We start from the raw sequence: 24,601 nt of genomic DNA on the forward strand, positions 1-24,601 counted from the left end.
TTTTATATTTGGTCCACAGTTTATAACTGTTATCTGCATCAAGGTTCATCCAATAAAAGCATGGTGCTATTGGCATGGCCACAATAAGAACTCTCCCACAGCAATATTTTAGAAACGTATTTTTCCTTCATTTCATTTAATATTCTTGTGTCCTTAAAGACGAGACAGCAAAATTTGGTTACACTAAGCAAAAAATACTATAAATTTGGAAGCGATCACATCTTATTATACATGTTTACATTTGGTAATGAAATTCTATGAAGTGGGGAAAATATGTTCTCTTTAGAGAAACAGGGTCCACCCCACATTTGGAAGATAGCATTACATCATACGTTAGCTCAGAAAACCATGAGGTTTATCATCATGTGCTATGCGACTCATGACACATAACTGCCAAGGCCACAAGGTTCATCATGGTTTTGGCAACTAGGGAATTTGTAAGATCTGACTCACTGAAAAATAAAACAGCATCATTAGGTGATACATACTGAGCATGGCAAATCAATTAGAAGAGTGGCTCTATATAATTCCCCAGACTTACTCTGTAATTCGGGCTTCCCTTGTGGCTCAGCTGGTAAAGAATCTGCCTGCAATGTGGGAGACCTGGGTTAGATCCCTGGGTTGGGAAGATCCCCTGGAGAAGGGAAAGGCCACCCACTCCAGTATTCTGGCCTGAAGAATTCTATGGACTGTATAGTCCATAGGGTCACAAAGAGTTGGACACTACTGAGCAACTTTCACTTTGACTCTGTAATTCATAGGATAATGGTCTTGTAATCTACATTCTGCAGGGAGGCCAGTTACACCTCCACTGATGAAAAGCAGGGTTCAGACAACTAAGAGATCTGGACATCATTTAGTCCAACCACATCTACTCTCTGATGGGGAAACTGAGTGCCAGAGGAATTCAGTAACTTATTCAAGACCAAAAAATTAAGTAACTGTCAGCAATGGCAGAAATAAGATTGGAGCCAACTTCTTGCTCCTGTATTTCACACTATTTCTCCTATATGCAGAGGGGGAAAAATTAAATATAAAAGCTGCAAAATAGACAAAAATATTAAAGAAACAAAAGCCCTATATTTTCCCCCCTCACTGTTTTGAAAGATTGGGCATTTAACCTTCTTGTGTTTTTAAAGACTAAAGACAGCAAAATAAAATTATTCCAAAAGAGAAGTCTTACAAAATAACAAAAGATATTGCAAACAGTTCACAAATATGAACAACTATAAGAGCTCCATTGAAAGTTGCTTATCATGAACTTACTTTACTAACCTGCTACCTTTTATCGACAAAAACCATTTGTTGTTCCTTGTTGCTTCCCTGGTGGCTCAGATGTAGAAAATATGCCCGCAGTGCAGGAGACCCGGGTTTGATCTCTGGGTTGGGAAGATCCCCTAGAGAAGAAAATGGCTACCCACTCCGGTATCCTTGACTGGAGAATCCCATGGACAGAGGAGCCTGACGGGCTACAGTCCATGGGGTTGCAAAGAGTCGGATATGACTGAGCGACTAACATTTGTCCTGTTAAAATTTCTTTTCAGGTAATTCAGTTCCCATACTGGACCCAGAAGATACTGAGTTCTAATTTGTTGAAGCATTGAAGATAGAATTAATAACTTTCTCGTTTCTGTGAAATATTTCATAAACACCAAGGCAAGCCCATGAGTTCATCATTATCATTACTTGTACCTGATAATACTATACTGCATAGAAACACTCTGCAAGGAATTCAGTTAGTTGACTTCTGATAGTTAACTTCAGTCACCATTTCTCAACAAGAATAACTGCATTTTTAAACCAAAAAAAAAAAAAAAAGAAACAGATGTATCCTTTGTGTGTATATACATTATACCAGTTGCCTAGGTTCTTAAGAATGAAATCAAGAGAACAATTTGGAAACATTTACACTGGCAAACACAGAGCTCACTAAGGTAAAACATTTTTTAAAAAAAATATTCTGAGCAGGCCTATCTCAGCTGCCAAAAATTAAAAAAAAAAAAAAAAATCCAAGAAACTGTTTCAAAATGCCTGTATTGTTCTAACTGCTTCCCCTACCCCACCTTCCAAGTGTTTCCACCAGGCAGTAAATAAAACCCCATCAGAGTCCCAGGGCAACAGGCTATCTGACCGACTGGGAGGGAGCACAAGAGCAAGGAAGGGGGCAAAGGGGTGAGCCAAGAACGTTTGCATTTAACCATCTTAACTGCTGTAAACCAAATATTTGAGTTTGCTCACTTATTTCCCTTCAAAAATACATGCAAGTGAAACAAAGGTTTGATTCAAATGTACGAGGGACTGGTTAGAATGTTATGAATAAAATGCTCGTCTGTTGAAAGGTATGTTCCACTTTAGAGAAAGTCTGCTGGAGTGAGCGCTGTGGGTACCACACAGCCTCTCATGCTGGGAGATGCCCGTGAGGTGGTCTCTCTCTCCGATGCCTTTGGTTTCTTACCTTCCATCTAAGACATGCATGAAAGAACATATGTAAAATTCTCAGTGACTGAAAATTTCCCTGTGATTGGAAGGAGCCCAGATCTCTGAAGCAGCCCCAGAAAGGTGGGTGGGATTTGTACAGAGAACAGAATTTACTGGCAAAAAAACAAGGCCAAGAAAGGAGGTGGGATGTGAAGAGGTTCAAGTTGTTGAGGGTCGTGGGAATGGGGACCCTTGGTGGGTAGCAGCTAGGTGCAGAGATCAAAAGGAACCAAGAGAGATTTCAAGTTTTTCTGTGGGATCCAAGAGCTCTTCAATGCTTCACCTATTAAGTGTGTAAACTGGAGACAAATTACTGATGTTCCCCGTAAGGCTAAAACTCCATCCACAAAACATCACTCCACTATTTACTCCTCCAAGAAAAACACATTCATCCTTTGTTTGTATATAACATAATAGATGAGAACATGGGGTTAAAAGTCAGAAGGAATAATCCAGAAGTCTTAAAGTCTGGAGCTGTCAGCACCTCTTTGATAGGAGCCTACGCCAAAACCCTCAATCTTCTGTGTCAGAGCCCAGGTTGAAAGGCTTATGAATTTGACTAGTCTCAATACAAACTGTCTTCACAATAAATCTGCTAATTAAAAAGAATGCAGTGTTACTGTGGCATGCCGTACACTGTCAGAGATGGAGACAACCCAGTAAAGAAGAGATCCTTCACATGGTATAAGTAGTAGATGGATGAGTCCCACAGAATTATGCGTTTTTAACAGATTCTTAAAGAGGCCAAATGGGGGGAAAAAAACTATAGAAATAGACTACGTACAAGTCCCTCACATACAGGGGAGAAACTTGAGAGGCAAAAAGGCCAGCCTCTCTTTCACAGTCCCACAGCTCGAGGGACCCCACACCTGGATCTGGGGGTGGGCAGGCCTTCCCTTCAGGGAAGCCACCATCAGGGAGTGTCAGAATGAAGAATCAGACCGAAAGTCAAAGTCCAAAAGGCATCAAGGAACATTTGGAAAGTTTTCCCTGGAAGGGCTCCAGAAGCGATTCCGAAGCTGCACTGGAGACTGGGAAGTCCAGACCTGAGAGACACAAACGGGCGGAGGCCCTGAGAACACAGGGCTTCACTCTTGTTTTATTCTGCGATTCTGCATTGTGTTCAGGTAAAAGCAACACTTCGCTTACACCTGAAAGGGCTCAGGCATCATGCATTCCTCCAACTAACATTCATTAACTACCATATGCCAAAGATGGAGAAGAAAGTGGAGAAAAGACGAAAAGGGGGTGAAAAGGGCACAGGTGTTGACATCAGATCATCTTGTGTAGGAATCTCAGCTCCTCCCCTCACTGGCTCAAAACTTCAGGCAGTTGCTGATCCCTCCATGGCTCCATTTCCTTGTCAAACGGAGGACCTAGAACACATCGGGTCTCTATCATGACTAGTATTAACACATCAACCAACCTAAAGGAGCTCACAGACCCAAGAGGACTGGGCAGAATTAACTGGTTACACTCCCCAGGGACCGAGTTCTAGCAGGCGAGCACCCAGCACCCACAGGAGAGACCATACCTCCCTCATCCCAGCCAGTGGGAGTCTCGAGTCCTACACACACACACACACACACACACACACACACACACACACACACGAAGCAGAGTACAAACTTCAATTCATTTAGCTTCTGTCAACTACAAATTGGCACTTGTCAAGAGCATCTGCCAGCTACTGAACAACAAGGGCATTTGCCATCTGCCTCTGGGAAGATTGAACCCTGTGTTGTTGCAGCTGCTGACCTTCAGCACCCTCTGAGGGGAATTCAGGGTGCAAAGTGAGGCATTCTGTGCTCCAGAGAAACTGGTGGAACAGGTCTTTAGATGGTTAGATATTTTCAGGAACTGATTTCATGATCCCAGTCCTTGCATCTCTTCCTATCTAGAAAAGCACTAAATCCCTTCATGGTGACATCAACTCCTCGTGACTAACATAGAACCTTTTGTAAAGTAAGCATGTGATTGCACTGAACTCCTCCTTCACCAAAATATATATTGACCTTCCCCCAACTACCTCTGGAGCAGTTTCTCAGAGCTCTCTGAGGTGCTGTCTCCCGGGCTGCAGTCCTCATTTTGCCCCAAATAAAACTCACAACTCTCACATTATACATCTTTTTAGTTGACACTTCCTAGACATGAAAACCCTTTAGAAGTGCTTCCAAACCAGAGATACTGCCATGTCCTAGACAGCCATCAGGCGCAAGTGGAGGGTCATGTGGCCTGCAGGGCTCTGTCGAAACGGAAGCAGCCAGGCCAGGCAGCTTCTTCTCAGGTCGTGGATGTTACTGCAAGTCAGTACCTCCCCATTCTGCCCCCACTGCTTAGCAAAAGGGAGGGACACTGACTTCACAAGGTGATCCTTTTAAAACCCTATTTCCACAACCTAGAGGGGTGGGCTGGGGTGGAGGTGGGAGGGAGGCGATATATATATACTTCTGGCTATTCATGTTGTTGTATGGAAGAAGCCAACACAACACTGTAAAGCAATTATCCTCCAGTTAAAAATAAAAAGGACTCCCTGGGTGGTGCAGTGGATAAGAATCCACCTGGCAATGAACGGGACACAGGTTTGATTCCCAGTCCAGTAAGATTTCACATGCCTTGGTGCAACTAAGCCCGTGTGCTGCAACTACGGAGCCAGTGCTCCAGAGTCCACAAGCTGCAACTACTGAGCCTGTGAGCCACAGGCACCGGAGCCCACTTGCCTAGAGCCTGTGTTCCCCAAGAGAAGCCACTGAGAGGCCTGCACAAAGCAACTAGAGAAAAGCCGGGGCAGCAATCAAGACCTAGCATAGCCAAAAATAAATGAATAAAATTATTTAAAAAAAAAAAAAGAAATTAAAGAAAAAATACATTTAGGGAAAAAAAAAAAATCTTCCACCAGTTAGTGCCTTCCCTGTCCTGGCAGAGCTATAGGAAATGATGGTGCTCTACAGTTCATGTATTATTTCTGCTGCAGTTTAGGGTTCATGTCAGATCTCTCTCTGTATTATCCCACTCAAGGTACACCACCATCACCTAGACTCCCTCCTCAGAGAGACTGAAGGTCATTAAGCTGGCCTGGCCCCACCACCCTCTAGGTTGTATTACAACCACAGACAAGTCACTTGACCTCTCTAACAGGGGAATCATAAGAACAGTTACACCTCACAGCATCGTGATGAGGATAAAACAGGTAATTCATGAAAAGCCTTTAGTGTTGTACCTAAAACAAACTCAAGTACTAAGTATCATCAGTGTCCACTACGAGAAACTATTTTTGAGACTGCACCCAGGAGTTGAGTGCAAAATCACAAGAGTGAAGGATTGAGCAACATCAGAGCCCCTTCGGAGAGACATCAGACCACCAAAGTCAACAACTGCTACCCTACCAAGTGAGGAACTGACGTGTCATGAAACATCCAGGGAAAAGGGTCAGCGTTTAAGCCAACAATAATAAACACAAAATATATCTTCAAAGTCTCTTCCATTCCATACAATTAATTCAAACATGATACGCTACCCAATGTCTAGTGAGAAAGGAAACAGTGGAATTACCCAAATTTTCCAACTCTCTTCTCTTGCCTCAGAAATCCACAATATTCTTCCAGGGAAGTAGAAATTTTATTTTAATGTTAAAAAAATCAAGAACTTAACAGATTTAGAATGCAGGCTAAGTGCCTATGAAGCAGATAATGTCATCAAGTTTCATGTCATCATTAGCTAATCAACATTAGTAAACCGATCAAATGTATTTTGATCAAACTAGCAAGTTAATACTGTCAGTCTTGTGTGGCAGTTGTAACTGTATCAAATAATACTGTTTGCTGAGCTCAGCAATGATTCACTAGGCATTCGTTTATTCTACTGTTTAGAAAGCAAAACACTTCTTAACATACATAAATATATTGGTGAAAAGAATCCCTGATATTGACAGAAACTAGGAAAACTAACTTAGGTCAGGAGCCAAAGTATCAAGAATTGAAAAAATTCATCTGCTACATATTAACAGAGTAATATCTTATCCAACTTAAGATATGCACAGTGATATTTTTTAATTTACTCAATACTTTAATACTATACTTTCATGACTGACTAAGACAGTTTTTCAAGCTCAGCACTATTGATGAGTGTCTTGGGCACTGTTGGGATAATTTAGCAAATCCCTGGCCTATGGCCACAGATGCCAGCAGTAGTCTCCCAGGTCCTGACAAACCACCACATCTCCAGACATCGCCAAGTGTCCTATGGGAGACAAAAGTCCTCTCGATGAGAACTACTAACTTAACACGTGACAGTTTCCTTCTCAGTTTTGTCCGAAAAAGCACTAATGAGAACAGGAAGAAATTGTTCTATGCTAAGTATTCTACACACATATGTCCAATCTCACAGCTCTATTTTTTCCCATTAAAGAAAAACACAGCCAGAGCAGTCTTTCTATCCATGTAGCCCAAGCTTTGCCTGTTGTCATGCCGTTACAGTGTACATACTTAAATGACAAATTTAAATAATAAATTCATATCACTATGATCATGCTCAAGAAGCATACAAGCCCTGTTATTAAACGTATGTTTTCATTTATTAGTCCATTAATAAAGATGTACCTTCACTTCTTGCAGCCTTTATATACGCATTCATTAACTCACTCAACAAATAATATTAAGTCCCTACTTTGTACTGTTCTGGGCCAAGGGATTCACCAATGAACAAAACTAACAGCCTTGCCCTCATGAAGCTCAATCCCATGAGACGTTTCTGAACAAAACACATTGAAGGCAGCAGCATAGGAAAATCAACAATCTGCTTTTGTATTTTCTGCTTCAAAATCTTGAGTCCAAGAATTCATTGTCTACTTAACAAAAGGCTTCTATTTTATTACTCTGTACAATGAAGACAACCACTTCAAACACTTTCTGTGAAAGCGTTTATCCTTTATGTGCCTGGTCCTATCCAGGAATTTTATCAAAGTGAATGCCTGAAGACTGAAGTTTCCTATTTTAGTACCAAAAAGTCTAGTTCTTTGAAAGTGTATGTAAATTTTGATGCGTCAGACAAAAATCACTTCAAGTTTGCACCCCTACACCGTACTTCTACCCACAAGTCATATCCAATGTTTGGAATTCTCTAAGACAGCAACCAGAACTCGATGGTATGGCTTATCAAGTAAACTCATTTCAATTTCTGAAAATTGAAATGTGCTTAAATAATTAAGGCAGGACTTCCCTGGCAATCCAATGGTTAAGACTTCACCTTCCAATGCAGGGGGTGTGGGTTCGATCCCTGGCTGGGGAGCTAAGATCCCACATGCCTTGCAGCCAAGAAAACCAAAACAGAAAACAGAATAATGTAACAAACTCAATAAGGACTTTTTTTTTTAATTAAGGCAAAGCAAATTCTGTTTTATAAACTCCATTGGTATATTTTAAACAAAATGACAGATTTGTGTCCAACTTTCCAAAAGATGATTTGAAACAATGCCACCATTTACATTCTGCTTCCTCCCTTGCTGGAAGTTGGGGGATGGGTGGAGGGTGGGGTGGTAAGTGATCTGCAGGAAAGAATTAGAGGTTTCTGACCTTGGGTCTAATATCGATGTACTATATGTTACCTCCATACCTTTATACTAATAGAAGTGAAGTGTTAGTCACTCAGTCATGTTCGACTCTTTGCGACCCCATGGACTAGGGCTCACCAGACTCTCCTGTCCATGGGATTCTCCAGGCAAGAATACTGGAGCAGGCTGCCATTTCCTTCTCCAGGAGAGCTTCTCAACCCAGGGATAAAACCCGGATCTCCTGCATAACCAGACTCTTTACCATCTGAGCCACCAGGGAAGCTCATACTAACAGAATGCATAACCTATTCCTTAAGATGATCTGAAGGATCAAATGAAATCATTTTTAGAAGACTTTGAAAGCATTATAAGTGAATGTTAGGATAAAGATAAATCGTTATCACACTAGATTGTCCCACAATCCATCTGTCCAGAACCCAATGTGACAGCAACGTTGGAGACCAAAGAAGTCTTCAAGAAGTACATCTATGAGAAAATGCACAAACCAGTCAAGTTTGATTTGTTTTTTGACCTCACTGCACAGCTTACAGGATCTTAGCTCCCCACCCAGGGATTGAACCTAGGCGATAGCAGTGAAAGCCCCAAATCCTAATCACTGGTATGGCTTATCAAGTAAACTCATTTCAATTTCTGCAAATTGAAATGTACTTAAATAATTAAGGCAGGACTTTCCTCATGATCCAGTGGTTAAGACTTCACCTCCAATGATAGGGGTATGGGTTCCATCCCTGGCTAGGAAGATCCCACATGCCTTGGGGACTCCCCAGCCAGTTTCTATTTACACCTGTAGAAGCTAAAACACAACACAAGATGGGGATATTCTCCCAACAACAACAAAAAAAGTGTTACTATATTTTTCTTGGCCAAAAGACAAAAGATGAAACAAGGCCCAGGGAGACAAGGAAGTAAAAATAATCTGGCTGCTGAATCAAAAGAAACTCTTCTAAATGTTCCTAATCAATTAAAAGACAACAGTAAATGCTATAAAGATAATTTTACTGAAGATAAAAATTAAGCAAACTTAATCATTAGGTTCACAGAAAGCCTGTGTTGTACTGCCCAGAAGTTGTGTGGCTGAACCCTCATGTTCCCTAGTTATAATAAAAAGATAAATAAGAAACCATACTGACATCAAGTGAAAGTCACTCAGTTGTGTCTGGTTCTTTACAACCCAATGGACTAAACAGTCCATGGAATTCTCCAGGCCAGAATACTGGAGTGGGTAGCCGTTCCCTTCTCCAGGGGATCTTCCCAACCCAGGGATCAAACCCAGGTCTCCCACATTGCAGGTGGATTCTTTACCAGCTGGTAGCTCAGTTGGTAAAGAATCCTCCTGCAATGCGGGAGACCCCGGTTTGATTCCTGGGTCGGAAAGATCCCCTGGAGAAAGAATAGGCTACCCACTCCAGTATTCTTGGGCTTCCCTTGTGGCTCAGCTGGTAAAAAAATCTGCCTGCAATGTGGAAGATCTGGTTTCGAAAGATCCCCTGGAGAAGGGAAAGGCTACCCACTCCAGTATACTGGCTTGGAGAATTCCATGGACTGTATAGTCCATGAGTTTACAACGAGTTGGACACGACCAACCGACTTTCACTTCACTTCACTTCTTTACCAGCTGAGCCACCAGGGAAGCCCAAGAATACTGGAGTGAGTAACCTGTCCCTTCTCCAGCGGAGCTTCCCAACCCAGAAATCGAACCAGGGTCTCCTGCATTGCAGGCGGATTCTTTACCAGCTGAGCACCAGGAAAGCCCAGGGCTTACTCAAAAAACTTCTGGACTGAATATATGCCACCTACACCATGTCATAACCCTGGGGGTTTCAACACCAAGCTCCATCTCTTTCCCATCAGCCTGCAGCTGCTCCACTCTTTCTAGGGTTCTCCAGTGACTTCTGGACTTGGTGTAAGTCATTCTTGTTGCACATTCACTGCTGGCTGCAGACCTGAGTTGACAGCCTGAGCCAACATCTCTTCCTTGGTGATCTACCTGGTACACCAGTTCCTCCTGAACAGACTTCTGCTGCTGCTTGTCCTCCCCTCACCCAAGAACTTCTCTGTACCTGAACGCCAAGAAATTACACCTCACAACTTATGGATGGTCCCTTTCTGTGCTAATATATTATTACTTGCTTCACAATAGGCTAATATGTGCTAAACACTTAGAACACCACCTGGCATATTAAAGAAGGCTCATAATAAAGTTATTACTGGTGTTCGCACTCCTGGATTTTCAATTCACCTGCTGGCACCCCACTACCCTATCCAGAGCCATGCATGGAGCTGTTTTACCAACACCGCATGCCCTATGGAGCCCACATCCTGTCAGACCAGACTTCTTCCTGAAATTACAGCCAAACCAGTCACCACCCCACACCCAACGGCCAGCCCATGTTCACACAACATGGTGCCCCAAAACTTAAAACATGCTTTATTTTTCAACCTAGGCCCTGTCTCCTACTTACTTATGATCTTACACAAGTGACTTTAGTTCTCTAATCTGCAGTTTTCCACCTTTAAAATGAGATACCAGTAAGTACGTGAAAGAGTTGCTATCAGTGTAGACACAATGCTTAACACACGATGAGTGTTCAGTGCAGTAGTTGCTTTTCATATGATTCCTAAGACAAGGCTGCACATGATACATTTGAGGGGGAAAATACTATAAGGACTCAGAATGAGAATTCCACTTGTGGAAACCTGCCCTATTGATGAGCTCTAGAGGGTGTGCTATGGCACCCCACTCCAGTACTCTTGCCTGCAAAATCCCATGGACGGTGGAGCCTGGTAGGCTGCAGTCCATGGGGTCACTAAGAGTCGGACACGACTGAGCGACTTCACTTTCATTTTTCACTTTCATGCATTGTAGAAGGAAATGGCAACCCACTCCAGTGTTCTTGCCTGGAGAATCCTAGGGACGGCGGAACCTGGTGGGCTGCCGTCTATGGGGTCGCACAGAGTTGGACACGACTGAAGCGACTTAGCAGCAGCAGCAGCAGAGGGTGTGCATGGATGTGCCTTGGGAGAGAATGTCTGGCATCTTTCAGAACAGAGAGAGGTCTTCAGTAGTAAAAGAATCTGCCTGCAACGCACGAGACACAGGAGATGCAGGTTCAGTCCCTGGGTGAGGAAGAACCCCTGGAAGAGGAAATGGCAACCCACTCCAATATTCTTACCTGGAAGACCCCACGGGCTGAAAATCCCTGGTGCACTGCAGTCCATGGGGTTGCAGAGTCAGACACAACTGAAGTGACTGAGCACAAATATGTTCGTTTTCTAGGACTGCCATAAAATTACCACAAGCTGAGGCCTTAAAACAGAAATTATTCTCACAATTACAGATACCACAAGAACCTCCCCCCCCCCAAAAAATCAAGGTGTTGGCAGGACTGCACAACAACCTCCAACGATCTAAGGGATAATCATCCCTGCCTCCTCCAGCTTCTGGGGGCTCCAGGCAACTCTTGGTCTTTGGCTTCATCCTTCCCAAGTCTGCCTGTGTCTTTAGGTGGCCTTCTCTTCCTCTCCCTGTCTTGTAAGGATATCTGTGATTGGATTTAGGGCCACCTGGTTAATCCAGGATGATCTCATCTTAAAATCCTTCGATAATTGACATCTGCAGAGACTTCTGCCAAATAAGGGCACCTTCCCTGGTTCCAGAGATGAGAATACGGGATTAAGCTTTCGGAGGCCACCATTCAACCCACTGAAGGCTAGAAACCGGGGACAGCTGAAGTGTTGATTGGAGACCCTGGGCAAACCATGGAACATGGTGGAATACTCCCAGTCATGGGAGATGCAGAGCAGGACTGATCTGCAGAAGGCAGCACCTGAGGACAGAGTTGGTATTTGCATAACAATGTGTCAAGTGGCACAATTTGAATGGGGAAAAGACTACTCAGGTTTTTTTAAATGTGCACCTATCTGTGCAAAGGATTTTTGTTTAAAGCAGGAATAATGAGGAAATAGGTAGCAAGTAAACTGTGGGATACAGTGAGAAGATGACCCTTACTTTTTTTCTTTGCCACTTTATTTTTTAATTGCAGAATAATTGCTTTACAGAATTTTGTGTTTTTTTCTGTCAAACACCAACAAGAACCAGCCATAGGTACACCCATGTCCCCTCCCTCTCATCTCTCCCTTCTTTGTTTGAGTTCCTTGAGTCATACAGCAAATGCCCACTGGCGATCTATTTTACATATGGTATTGTAAGTTTCCATGTTACTCTCTCCATGCATCTCACCCTCTCCTGCCCTCCCCCTCATGTCCATAGGTCTGCTCTCTATGTCTGTTTCTGCATTGTTGCCCTGCAAACGAATTCATCAGTACCATCTCTCTAGCTTCCATATATATGCGTCACTATACGATATTTATCTTTCTAACTTACTTCACTCTGTATAACAGGCTCTAGGTTCGTCCACCTTATTAGAACTGACTCAAATGAGTTCCTTTTTATGGCTGAGTAATATTCCACTGCATATGTGTACCACAGCTCCTTTATCCCCTCATCTGTCAGTGGACATCTAGATGCTTCCATAGATGCTTCCATGTTCTAGCTACTGTAAATAGTGCTGCAATGAACAATGGGCTATGGGTGTCTTCTTCAGTTTTGGCTTCTTCAGGGTATATGCCTAGGAGTGGCACTGTTGTGACCCTTACTTTTTATATTATATATTTTGGAATAGTCTGAGTTATCTGCTTGCTGACAGAAGATCTGAGAGAGTTCCCTAAATGCAGGTTATTACTACTGCCCAGGATCTACCAGCAACCCTGCACCAATTAGTACAGCAACAATGAGGAGATACACAGAAGCCTGGGGACACCCTCATTCACAGCATCCTCCCAGCGCCCAGGCTCACCTGCTTCAGTTCCCTTCACATTCGGAAAGCCTCCCTCCTCCTGTCTTGCCCTGACGATGCCTATCTGAATGATCTTGGTAATTGAACCCAGCCTCAAATTTTAAAGCATAAATACCTATCTGGGCACACACACACAAATCTGATACATGCATGTGCCACAAATATGGGATCAGCAAGTTTCACCAAGAAGTTTTTAAATTACATCCTAAAAAGCCTTCTTTGTCTGCTGTTTTCTGAAGAGTCACAAAGAGTGCCTTGAAGATCCACAGCTCAGCTCACCCTTTGAATGAAAGGAGAAAGCATTTCTTGATCTCAGAATCCTCCACCTGTAATACAAATTTAATTAACCCTCGGCTCTGCCTCCTCAAGTCAGCAAATTTAGGGAAGGCCTTGATCTTCTTAGAGGAGCTTCCTCTGTTAGTGTCAAATGTCCTTCCAGGTCAAAAAACCGCTAGGAATTTAAGCTTTCTCCATTTTACAGTGCATCAGGAGGTCACAATAGAAAAAGAACATTTCATTTTAGTGACCTTCTGGAACTTCCTTTTTCAGTAACTGATTGGTTCTTGACCTCTGAAGTTTCCCATTCAAATAGTGACATTCTGCAATCTAAACAACCCTGCCTTAAGGGTACATCCAGATAAGAGCTGATACAACTTTTCTTTGAGATTTCCAGGAACTAAACCCTTGAGTGAGGCCTGTGAGACCTCAGCGGTACACTGTTAGGGAAATTCACCAAGGGACAGGAAATGAGCACTGCACATGCCTGCAGGGACCACAACTCAACCCAGGGTCCAGCCTTGCCAGCGCTGCCAGGTGCCTCTTCCCAAAGCACAACCCTGATCCTGTGTCACTCAGGCTTCCTGTTTGTTGCCTCTCGAGTGCAGTCCAGACACACAGAGACACACATGGAGACACACACAAAGAGACAGAGAGAAACACACACAGAAAGACAGAGAGAGACACACAGACACACACACACACACACAGAGACACACAAACACACACCCAGAGAGACAAGGACACACACCCAGAGACACACACAGAGAGACACAGAGACACACACACAGACACACACACACAGAGACATACATGGAGACACACACACAGAGACAGAGAGACACACACAGACACACACAGAGAGAGGCACAGACACACACACACACAGAGGCACAGACACACACACACAGAGGCAAAGACACACACACACACACACACAGACACACACAGAGAGACACACAGAAACAGAGACAGATGTACAGAGAGAGACAGAGAAAGACATACACAGACACATATAGAAAGAGACACATCCCCACACAGACACATACAGAGACACATAGACACACACACAGAGAGACACAGAGACATACACACAGAAAAATGAATAAATAAAACTACTGTCAAGGGTTAATTCCTATGTCAGTTATTTGAAACAGTACACTTTCATAGAAAATATGTTTTATATATAATATATAATATGTAAATGTATAATTTTTAAATGATTTTATATTAAAAATAGAAATGCATTTGAGTCTATTTTGAACCCAGGTATAAAAAGAAGAGCTTAGATTTAAGTAGATGATGGACAAACAGATTATGGAGATGAGAATAGAGAATTCCATGGAGATTTGAAATAGAACTTCTGGAATTTTTCAAGGGCTTCAACTAATGGGGACATTGTTTGTACTTCAAAATATGGTCTGCCTTAACAGAGCAGTAACATTTGTGTTATTTTCATTATCTCTAGTCATAACTAGGGGTTTTTTTCGGTCTACATTTGCAACACAGGAAGGAAGGATAGCAAGTCAAAAAGAAGTACTATATGGATTAAGAACATTTTTTAAAAGGCAGTCTATCAGAGAGTTAGTTGCTATGCATGTAGTTAAAGAATTACAAAACAAGGTTTCTAAAGAACAAGAAAAGAGGTGACAGGTGAAGTTGAGGATGATGCAATCCCGCTAAGAGACCCTAGGTGGCGCCATTGGTATAGGATAGCTTGGTTGCCTTTTAGAAGGAGTTGAGCTATACAATTGGGAGTGCACAGTGCAATTGGTTCCTTTAAGATATGGATCCTTTTTAAGTCGGTAATAGAAGTATGTCACATAGTACATTTATCTATCACAAGTTTTACTCCAAAGGTTCAGATTTTACCACCTAGAAAAAATGAAAATGCTTCTGGATAACTAATCTCATACACCCTATTAACATACTGTTTCCTAATATTTGTTCTATATTAATTCTCCAAATTTCCTGATTTGCTGAGGCTAAGATATATAATCAGTTCAATTAAGTGAATTACCACATTCCCACCTGCTGGTTTTGCTGTTTTAGTGCCGTAACTGGAAACATCTAGAAAGCTTCCTTCATCCTACATCTGGACTCCCATTTCACCGACTATGATCATTTTTATCCTGTGTCCTATGAATCTGGTTTACAGTTTCCTCCACTAGAATATTTCATCCCTAAGGACAAGACAATCTCATTTATTTCTTTATACCTCCTGCACCCAATACAAACAAAGTGCTCAATTAACAGTGAATAAATATGGTTAAAACAATTAGTTAGAATATACAAGACAAAATTAACAGATAAAATGAAAATGTAATTATCTTATCTCAATGTCACAGGAAGGTTAAAAACATAACCTTCCTCAACAGACTATCCATAGTCCAACTTAGTGATTAACTTAAGATTTCTACTTTTAAAAGTATTCAAGGAACTTCCCTGGTGGTCCAGTGGTTAAGAATCCGCCTTCCAATGCAGGAGATGTGGGTTCCACACCTGGTCAGGGAACTAAGATCTGACATGCCACAGGGCTACTGAGTCCGCTTGATGCAACAAAGATCCCACATGCTGTAACTAAGACTAGCTGCAGCCAAATAAATAATTTTACATATATAAGTGCATGTTGTTGTTAAGTTGCTCAGTTGCATCCAACTCTTTGCGACCCCATCGACTGCAGTCCGCCAGGCTCTTCAGTCCATGGAATTTTCCAGGCAAGAATACTGGAGTGGGTTGCCATTTATCTCCAAGGGATCTTTCCAACCTAGGGATTGAACCCAGGTCTCCTGCATATATATATATATGTAAGTATTCAGGATATTCATTAAAATTAGCTCAAACTCACCTTTAGTTAAGTTGTGACTATAAAATCTGATTATATTGTAAACATTTTGCTTTCCTTTGAATTAAAAATAATTATCTAGATAAAGATTCACTGCTCCGCCAATTTTTCTCCAAACAGATATTCCCACAATTATTTACCTCACAGTAAAGATACATGTATTCAAAATGACTGTGACCTAACTGCTTCAAAATTCAGGTCGGTAGACCTGTGCTAACTGAATGGCGGCTTCACTAAAATTCTGTTGACCCTGCCCTGCAGAATACTTGTAAGGTTAAAAATGCAGCCTTTTCACTTCCTTGAGAGAAAATGTTGGGTGTGTTCCCGCCACTTAACATCAGTTAAGTGACCAATTCCAAGTTCATGGTGTTACAATATGGGTTATCGCATTTCATGATGAATGAGCAGACTGAATCATCTCAAGTATCTGGTTACACATAAATGTCTCCAAAATGCGTACATCTAAACAGGACCTTCCCAGCTCCCTGTATCAGCAGCTGCATACTAGGCATCTCCATCATTTGAACATCCTCCTGCAGGCAAGTTCAAATGCAAAAAGTGAAAAGTGAAAGTGAAGTCGCTCAGTCGTGTCCGATTCTTTGCGACCCCATGGACTGTAGCCTACCAGGCTCCTCTGTCCATGGGATTCTCCAGACAAGAACACTGGAGTGGGGTGCCATTTTCTTCTTCAGGGAATCTTCCCAAACCAGGGATCGAACCCGGGTCTCCTGCGTCAGAGGCAGATGCTTTAACCTCTAAGCCACCAGGGAAGTCTCAAATGCAAATCATCCAACAATGAATTCATCAGCTTCACCTCCAGCTGGGTTCTCTATCAGTGAACTGGTCCCTAACTGCCCCACCACCATACCTCACTGCCTGCATCTACCAAACGTTAGGTTTGAAAAGAGGACACAATTTATCGATATTGCCTATATTACAGTTTCAACAAGAGTTTTTAAACATTATCTCTGAGAGTAAAATTCAGGAATAATAATGCTTTCCTAAAAGCAGATAAGCAAATGGGAGAAACTGTGAATCATCCTTCATAATGCAAAACCATTCCAAGCGGTAAGAAGAACTGTGACCTGGCCATTGGTTTGAGAAGCTTAATTGGGGATATCCACTTGAGCCACATGATCTTCTGAAATTACTCATGGCTGACTCTGCCCAATTTTAAGACTGACAGCTTGCCCTCCCTATGTAACAGGTAGCAATACACCTCCTTACTGCTATCAGTTTATTTCCACTGGAAGAGCAGAGACACAAACAAATCTCTCGTAACTACTCGTAGTCAAACTATACACAACCTCCATCATGCCCTTGGTACTGCTTGGTAATTATTTCAACAACTCAAAAGAGGTTTAATACACTACCAAGAAATCAGAGGCTGTGGTTGCCTAATTACACTAATAATTTAATCACTGAACTTACATAATAACTTGGGGGGGGAGTGAAAAGGCCCAGTGTCTAGCAAAATAAGCACGTGTATATTAGAAAAAAAAAAAAAAAAAGACCTTCAGAAGGATTTGCTTCCTAAAGCAAATCACTTTAAAGCACCTGGAAATGACTTTTATCAGAATACCATCCTATCCTAAGAAGTATGGATTATATCACTTGCTTAGAGTATTAAGTTTAATAACCGCCTTTGAATAAAACACAACACCTAGTAAAATCAGTAAATTGGTAACAGGCAGCTGGTTAACTTCAAAGTCAGATGTGGGTTCAAGCACACATCAGGCCATTTTAATGGTGCAATTTTACAACTCCATCATGCTTACATCTTGCCAAGAAGGTGGGAAGGAATTTTTCATAAACATCATTCCAGTATGACATTCACAGCTGAATAATGTCAATTTTTTGATGGGACCAAATATTTTTTGTACTTATCTCAAGATAATCTAACATTATTAGTATAACTTTTACTGCATTTCAAATATTAAAGTTGAAAAACTGCAAGGCAAATGAGTAAGCAATCAAAATATATACCTCATATTTACTTCTATTTCAGAAGTCAGCTCCCTCCAGCCCTTATCTGTTACTTACTTGAAATTCTACTGCCTGAAAAGAAACGGGAAATTAATGAGAAGAAAATGGTAGCCAAAAAAAAATCATAGACTTGATTTGTAAGCCACAACTATTCTTGTTCAATTCTCATATGTTAACGAAGTGACAACTTATTTAAATGTTTAGTTCAGGACAACATATTGCATATTAAATCTACTTCATGAAGTTCTGTGAAGTATAACTGATGCCCCATCACCAGTTTCATATCATCTGCATCTTGACTTCAGACCATTAGCTCACTACAGGAACAAAATGTGCACTCCATTACTTTCTGAGCACCAAGAAATCATGGAAACAGAGGCAACAGCTTATTGCTTTACAACTTACCCAGTACTTTTACATATCCTGGCTTTAGTACTGAACTCAGCAGAAATGGACAACTGATGTTTTGGAGCAAATTTGGAAAATGAATAAGATCTAATTATTTCTAAAGGTCCAAAAAGTCCTTAACAAAAAAGGCAACATAAAGAAAAACAAATGTAAAGTCCATTTCCTCAAAAAGCTTGGCAGTTCTCCTAATACCCTGACTTTGGCACAATAGGAAAATTTAGAAAAATGGGTGATTTCTTGTTTGAACGCAATACTGCAAAGGAACACAAAGTTGATTCAACTCCCATTGGTTATTTCTGAGATTATCGAAGCGTAAGTGCACAGCAGTGCTTCACGGTTAAGGAATTACCTGTTGAGATGTGTCTGATACCCAAAAAGAAACCACCATAACACCAGTCAATGATTAAATCAAGGAGGAGGAGGAAAGACTAACGATTAGAGCTGCTTTTCTGCCTGGTGAAGCTATTTCTCCAGCTTCTTCCTCCTGCCTCTCTGCACGTTCCCGTCTGCCATTCTCTCCTTCACCCACTGCAGTTGGGGAATACCTCATCTGTTCACAACCACTGCCCCAGCTGACACAACAAGGACCACATCACTGCCAATTCCAACATCGTGTTGAGTCGGCACATTGCCCCTCTGTGTAGGGCGGCACGCCTGACTACGCCCTCGGGGGTTGACCCTGGTGCCAATCACTACAAGTCTCTGAATCGCCTCTCTCGGACACATAGTAAGAGTACATTTCCTCACTAACTTTGAGGGGGAGGCCGGTCCCACGACATCATTTATGTCAACGAAATGTGAAAGGAAAGAACGTGGGCTGAAATTCTGAGAGCTAATGCCTGGGTCTCCCTAACTCTTCCCCTCTGCCATGGCAACCAGCAATGTTTCAGATAGTGAAGGTTTCCCAAACTGTCAGCTTAGGTCCCTAGATTACCTTCATGGACGTGGTCCAGGGATGATTATGTGACACAGAGCCCAAAATAACCTATGATGAATACTCACATGAACCAGAAACAAATCTTATTTTTAAGCACCTCAGATGAGTTATGTTATATCATAACCTAGTCTACGTCTGAATTCTTTCCTCTTTGCCATTAGCTTGTACGACCACACTCTTCTGCTTCTTCTCTTGCCTTCACAGTTACTGCTTCTGCTCTAAAACCCACTAGTCAGCCCATCGCGTAGATGCTAGGCTAGTCAGTCTCCAAGGGGCTCCCAAAGACCCCCACCTCCTGTATTCAGGCTTTTGCATAATCCCCTCCCCTTAGGAGGGGGGGAAGACTAAGTGACTCATTTCTAGTCCATACAGCAAAAGTGATATGATGTCACTTCTGATACTGACTAGGCCTCTATCTCACTCACTCTGAGGGAAGCCAGCTAGCAACCAAATTGGGAAAATGCTGTTGTGAGAGGCCCAGGTGATGAACTAGGAAGACCTGAGGCCGACAGCTAGCAAGGAACCAAGAGCTATCTAAAACTATGGGTGGCCTTGAAAGTTGGTCCTTCCCCAGTCGATTCTTCAAATGAGACCACAGTTTCAACCAACAGTTTGACTATAGCCTTACAAGGGCTTGAAACAAAGGTACTCAGTTAGGCTGCACCTGGAGATTTGACCTACAAAAAAAGATAGCATGTTCATTGTTTTAAGTCACCAAATAATGACTGCATCATCTGGGACATGTGGGCCTGGTATGCTGCAGTCCGTGGGGTTGCAAAGAGTCGGACACGACTGAGCGACTGAACTGAACTGAACATCTGGGACAATTTTGTTACCCAATAATAGAAAGTGAAAGTTGTATCCAATGCTTTGTGAACCCATGGATTATACAGTCCATGGAATTCTCCAGGCCGGAATAAGGAGTGGGTAGCCGTTTTCTTCTCCAGGGGATCTTCCCAACCCAGGGATCGAAACCAGGTCTCCCTCATTGCAGGCAGATTCTTTATCAGCTTAGCCACAAGGGAAGCCCAAGAATACTGGAGTCAGTAGCTTATCCCTTCTCCAGCAGATCTTCTCAACCCAGGAATCAAACCAGGGTCTCCTGCATTGCAGACAGATTCTTTACCAACTGAGCTATCAGGGAAGCCCCAACGTTTGCCTCCTCCATCGAGCCAGAAACGAACCAGCGACCTAGGGATATCCCACATCCAAGGGCAAAGGAGAAGCCCCAGCAAGACGTAGGAGGGGTGAAATCACATTTAAAATCAAACCCCATACCTGCCAGAGACCCTCAGAGGGCTCAAACATACCTTGTGCACACCAGGACCCAGAGACGCCACAGAGACTGAGCCAGAACTGTGTTTGAGTGTTTCCTGAGAAGGTACGGGTCAGCAGTGGACTGCTGAGGGGGCAGGGGGTCTGGGTGCAGCAGACCCGGGTATGGCATAAGCCCTCTTGGAGGAGGTTGCCATTAACCCCACCAGAGAGCCGCCAGAACTTACATAGGACTGGGAAATAGACACTTGGAGGACACAAACAGAACCTTCTGTGCACCAGGACCCAGGAGAAAGGAGCAGTAACCCCACAAAAAGACTGACCCAGTCTTGCCCGTGAGTGTCCAGGAGACTGTGGTGGAGGCCTGGGTTGGTGGTGGCCTGCTGCAGGGTTGGGGGCACTGAGTGTAGCAGTGAGTGCATGGGACCTTTTGAAGAAGGTCGCCATTATCTTCATTACCTCCAACACAGTTTGGCCTCAGGTCAAATAACAAGGAGGAAACACAACTCTGCCCATCCACAGAAAATTGGATTAAAGATTTATTGAGCATGGCCCCACCCACCAGAACAAGACTCAGTTTCCTCCTCAGTCTCTCCCATCAGGAAGCTTCCATAAGCCTCTTATCACTCTCCATCAGAGGGCAGACAGAATGAAAACCACAATCACAGAAAACTACCCAATCTGATCACAGGGACCACAGCCTTGTCTAACTAAATGAAACTATGAGCCATGCCGTGTAGGGCCACCCAAGATGGACGGGTCATGGAGAGTTCTGACAAAATATGGTCCACTGGAGAAGGGAATGGCAAACCACTTCAATATTCTTGCCTTGAGAACCCCATGAACAATATGAAAAGGCAAAAAGAGAGAACACTGAAAGATAAACTCCCCAGGTCAGTAGGTGCCCAGTATGCTACCGGAGATCAGTGGAGAAATAACTCCAGAAACAATGAAGAGATGGAGCCAAAGCAAAAACATAACCTCGTTGCAGATGTGACTAGTGATGGAAGTAAAGTCTGATGCTCTAAAGAGCAATATTGCATAGGAACCTGGAATGTTAGGTCCATGAATCAAGGCAAATTGGAAGTGGTCAAACAGGAGATGGCAGGAGTGAACATCGACATTTTAGGAATCAGTGAACTAAAATGGACTGGAATAGGTGAATTTAACTCAGATCACCATTATATCTACTACTGTGGGCAAGAATCCCTTAGAAGAAATGGAAGAGCCATCACAGTCAACAAGAGAGTCCGAACTGCAGTACTTGGATGCAATCTCAAAAACGACAGAATGATCTCTGTTCATTTCCAAGGCAAACCACTCAATATCACAGAAATCCACATATATGCCCTGACCGAAATCAGATTGATTATATTCTTTGCAGCCAAAGATGGAGAAGCTCTATACAGTCAGCAAAAACAAGACTGGGAGCTGACTGTGGCTCAGATCATGAACTCCTTATTGCCAAATTCAGACTGAAATTAAAGAAAGTAGAGAAAACCACTAGACGATTCAGGTATGACCTAAATCAAATCCCTTATGACTACACAGTGGAGTGAGAAATAGATTTAAGGGACTAGATCTGATAGACAGAATGCCTGATGAACTATGGACGGAGGTTCATGACATTGTACAGTAGACAGGGAGCAAGACCATCCCCAAGAAAAAGAAATGCAAAAAAAGCAAAATGGCTATCTGAGGAGACTTTACAAATAGCTGTAAAGAAAAGAAGCAAAAAGCAAAGGAGAAAAAGAAAGATATACCCATTTAAATGCAGAGTTCCAAAGAATAGGAAGGAGAGATATGAAAGCCTTCCTCAGGGATCAATGCAAAGAAATAGAGAAAAACAACAGAACAGGAAACACTAGAGATCTCCTTAAGAAAATTAGAGATACCAAGGGAACATTTTATGCAAACATGGGCTCAATAAAGAATAGAAATGGTATGGACCTAACAGAAGCAGAAGATATTAAGAAGAGGTGGCAAGAATACACAGAAGAACTGTACAAAAAAGATCTTCACGACCCAGATAATCACGATGGTGTGATCACTCACCTAGAGCCAGACATCCTGGAATGTGAAGTCAAGTGGGCCTTAGAAAACATCACTACGAACAAAGCTAGTGGAAGTGATGGAATTCCAGTTGAGCTATTTCAAATCCTAAAAGATGATGCTGTGAAAGTGCTGAACTCAATATCCCAGCAAATCTGGAAAACTCAGCAGTGGCCACAGGACTGGAAAATGTCTGTTTACATTTCAATCCCAAAGAAAGGCAATGCCAAGAATGCTCAAACTACCGCACAATTGCACTCATCACACACACTAGTTAAGTAATGCTCAAAATTCTCCAAGCTAGGCTTCAGCAATACATGAGCCATGAACTTCCAGATGTTCAAGCTGGTTTTAGAAAAGGCAGAGGAACCAGAAATCAAATTGCCAACATCCAATGGATCATCAAAAAAGCAAGAGAGTTCCAGAAAAACATCTATTTATGCTTTATTGACTATGCCAAAGCCTTTGACTGTGTGGATCACAATAAACTGTGGAAAATTCTGAAAGAGATAGGAATACCAGACCACCTGACCTGCCTCTTGAGAAATCTGTATGCAGGTCAGGAAGCAACAGTTAGAACTGGACATGGAACAACAGACTGGTTCCAAATAGGAAAAGGAGTACGTCAAGGCTGTATATTGTCACCCTGCTTATTTAACTTTTATGCAGAGCAGACCATGAGAAATGCTGGGCTGGATGAAGCACAAGATGGAATCAAGACTGCCGGGAGAAATATCAACAACCTCAGATATGCAGATGACACCACCCTTATGGCAGAAAGTGAAGAAGAACTAAAGAGCCTCTTGATGAAAGTGAAAGAGGAGAGTGGAAAAGTTGGCTTCTAGCTCAACATTCAAAAAACTAAGATCATGGCATCTGGTCCCATCACTTTATGGCAAATAGATGGGGAAACAGTGACAGACTTAATTTTGGGGGGCTCCAAAATCACTGCAGATGGTGACTGCAGCCATGAAATTAAAAGACGCCTGCTCCTTGGAGGAAAAGTTATGACAAACCTAGACAGCACATTAAAAAGCAGAGGCATTACTTTACCAACAAAGGTCTGTGTAGTCAAAGCTATGGTTTTTCCAGTAGTCATGTATGGATATGAGAGTTGGACTATAAAGAAAGCTGAGCACTGAACAATTGATGCTTTTAAACTGTGGTGTCGGAGAAGACTCTTAAGAGTCCCTTGAACTGCAAGGAGATCCAACCAGTCCATCCTAGAGGAGATCAGTCCTGAATATTTATTGGAAGGACTGATGCTGAAGCTGAAACTCCAATACTCTGGTCACCTGATGTGAAGAACTGATTCATTTGAAAAGACTCTGATGCTGGGAAAGGCTGAAGGCAGGAGGAGAAGAAGATGAGGATGAGATGGTTGGATGGCATCACCAACTCAATGGACATGAGTTTGAGTAAACTCTAGGAGTTGGTGATGGACAGGGAGGCCTGGTGTGCTGCAGTCCATGGGGTCGCAAAGAGTCAGACACAACTGAGTGACTGAACTGAACAACAGAAAACCACCATAGATTTAGGCATTTCTTCTTCCCCTACTCTCTACAAGTACAGAAGTTTTACTCTTTTCTGTGGTTGTTAAATTCACGTTGGTCATCCCTGAATCTGTATTTTGAGCACTGACTCCTTCTCCAAATATCTCTCTTGTTACTCAAAGGCCTACTAGGTATTTTTGCCTGAAGGTCCACACATCTCTTTGATCTCCCCAATGGATACCTCCTCTACTCACCTGCTTTCTATCCCTTATAATCCACATGTCAAATGATGTTCAAGCCTTCCTCTTGGCAACCAGCCAGAAACCTAACAATCAGCCAGAACTTGTCTTCCCCCTTACTTTCTATATCCAATTACCAAGCTTTACCAACTTAGTTCAGGACCACAATACCTCTTTCCCAGGCATC

The 24,601-nt window shown here is 42.5% G+C and overlaps 1 protein-coding gene and 1 non-coding gene across 15 annotated transcripts in view; both read right to left on the reverse strand.

Moving 5' to 3' along the window:
* The window catches only part of LTBP1 (latent transforming growth factor beta binding protein 1), a 453,402-nt gene that overhangs the window by 321,444 nt on the left and 107,357 nt on the right, over window positions 1–24,601 (reverse strand). For 3 of the 14 annotated variants that reach the window (XM_081590247.1, XM_081590244.1, XM_081590241.1), the window contains exon 1: window positions 12,904–13,387. The exons of 10 other annotated variants lie outside the window; for them this stretch is intronic. The gene's annotated coding sequence lies outside the window, so the exon portion shown is untranslated. Of the gene's footprint in view, window positions 1–3,680; window positions 3,855–12,903; window positions 13,388–24,601 lie in introns of those variants that run through there. One more of the 14 variants, XM_081590243.1, reaches the window with a different exon arrangement.
* Window positions 16,723–16,794, reverse strand: TRNAQ-CUG (transfer RNA glutamine (anticodon CUG)). Its single transcript has one exon. It is a non-coding gene; the product is annotated as a tRNA-Gln (tRNA).

Source organism: Giraffa tippelskirchi, chromosome 4, assembly GCF_054371585.1.
Source record: "Giraffa tippelskirchi isolate mGirTip1 chromosome 4, T2T-mGirTip1v1.2.pri, whole genome shotgun sequence".
NCBI lineage: Eukaryota > Metazoa > Chordata > Mammalia > Artiodactyla > Giraffidae > Giraffa > Giraffa tippelskirchi.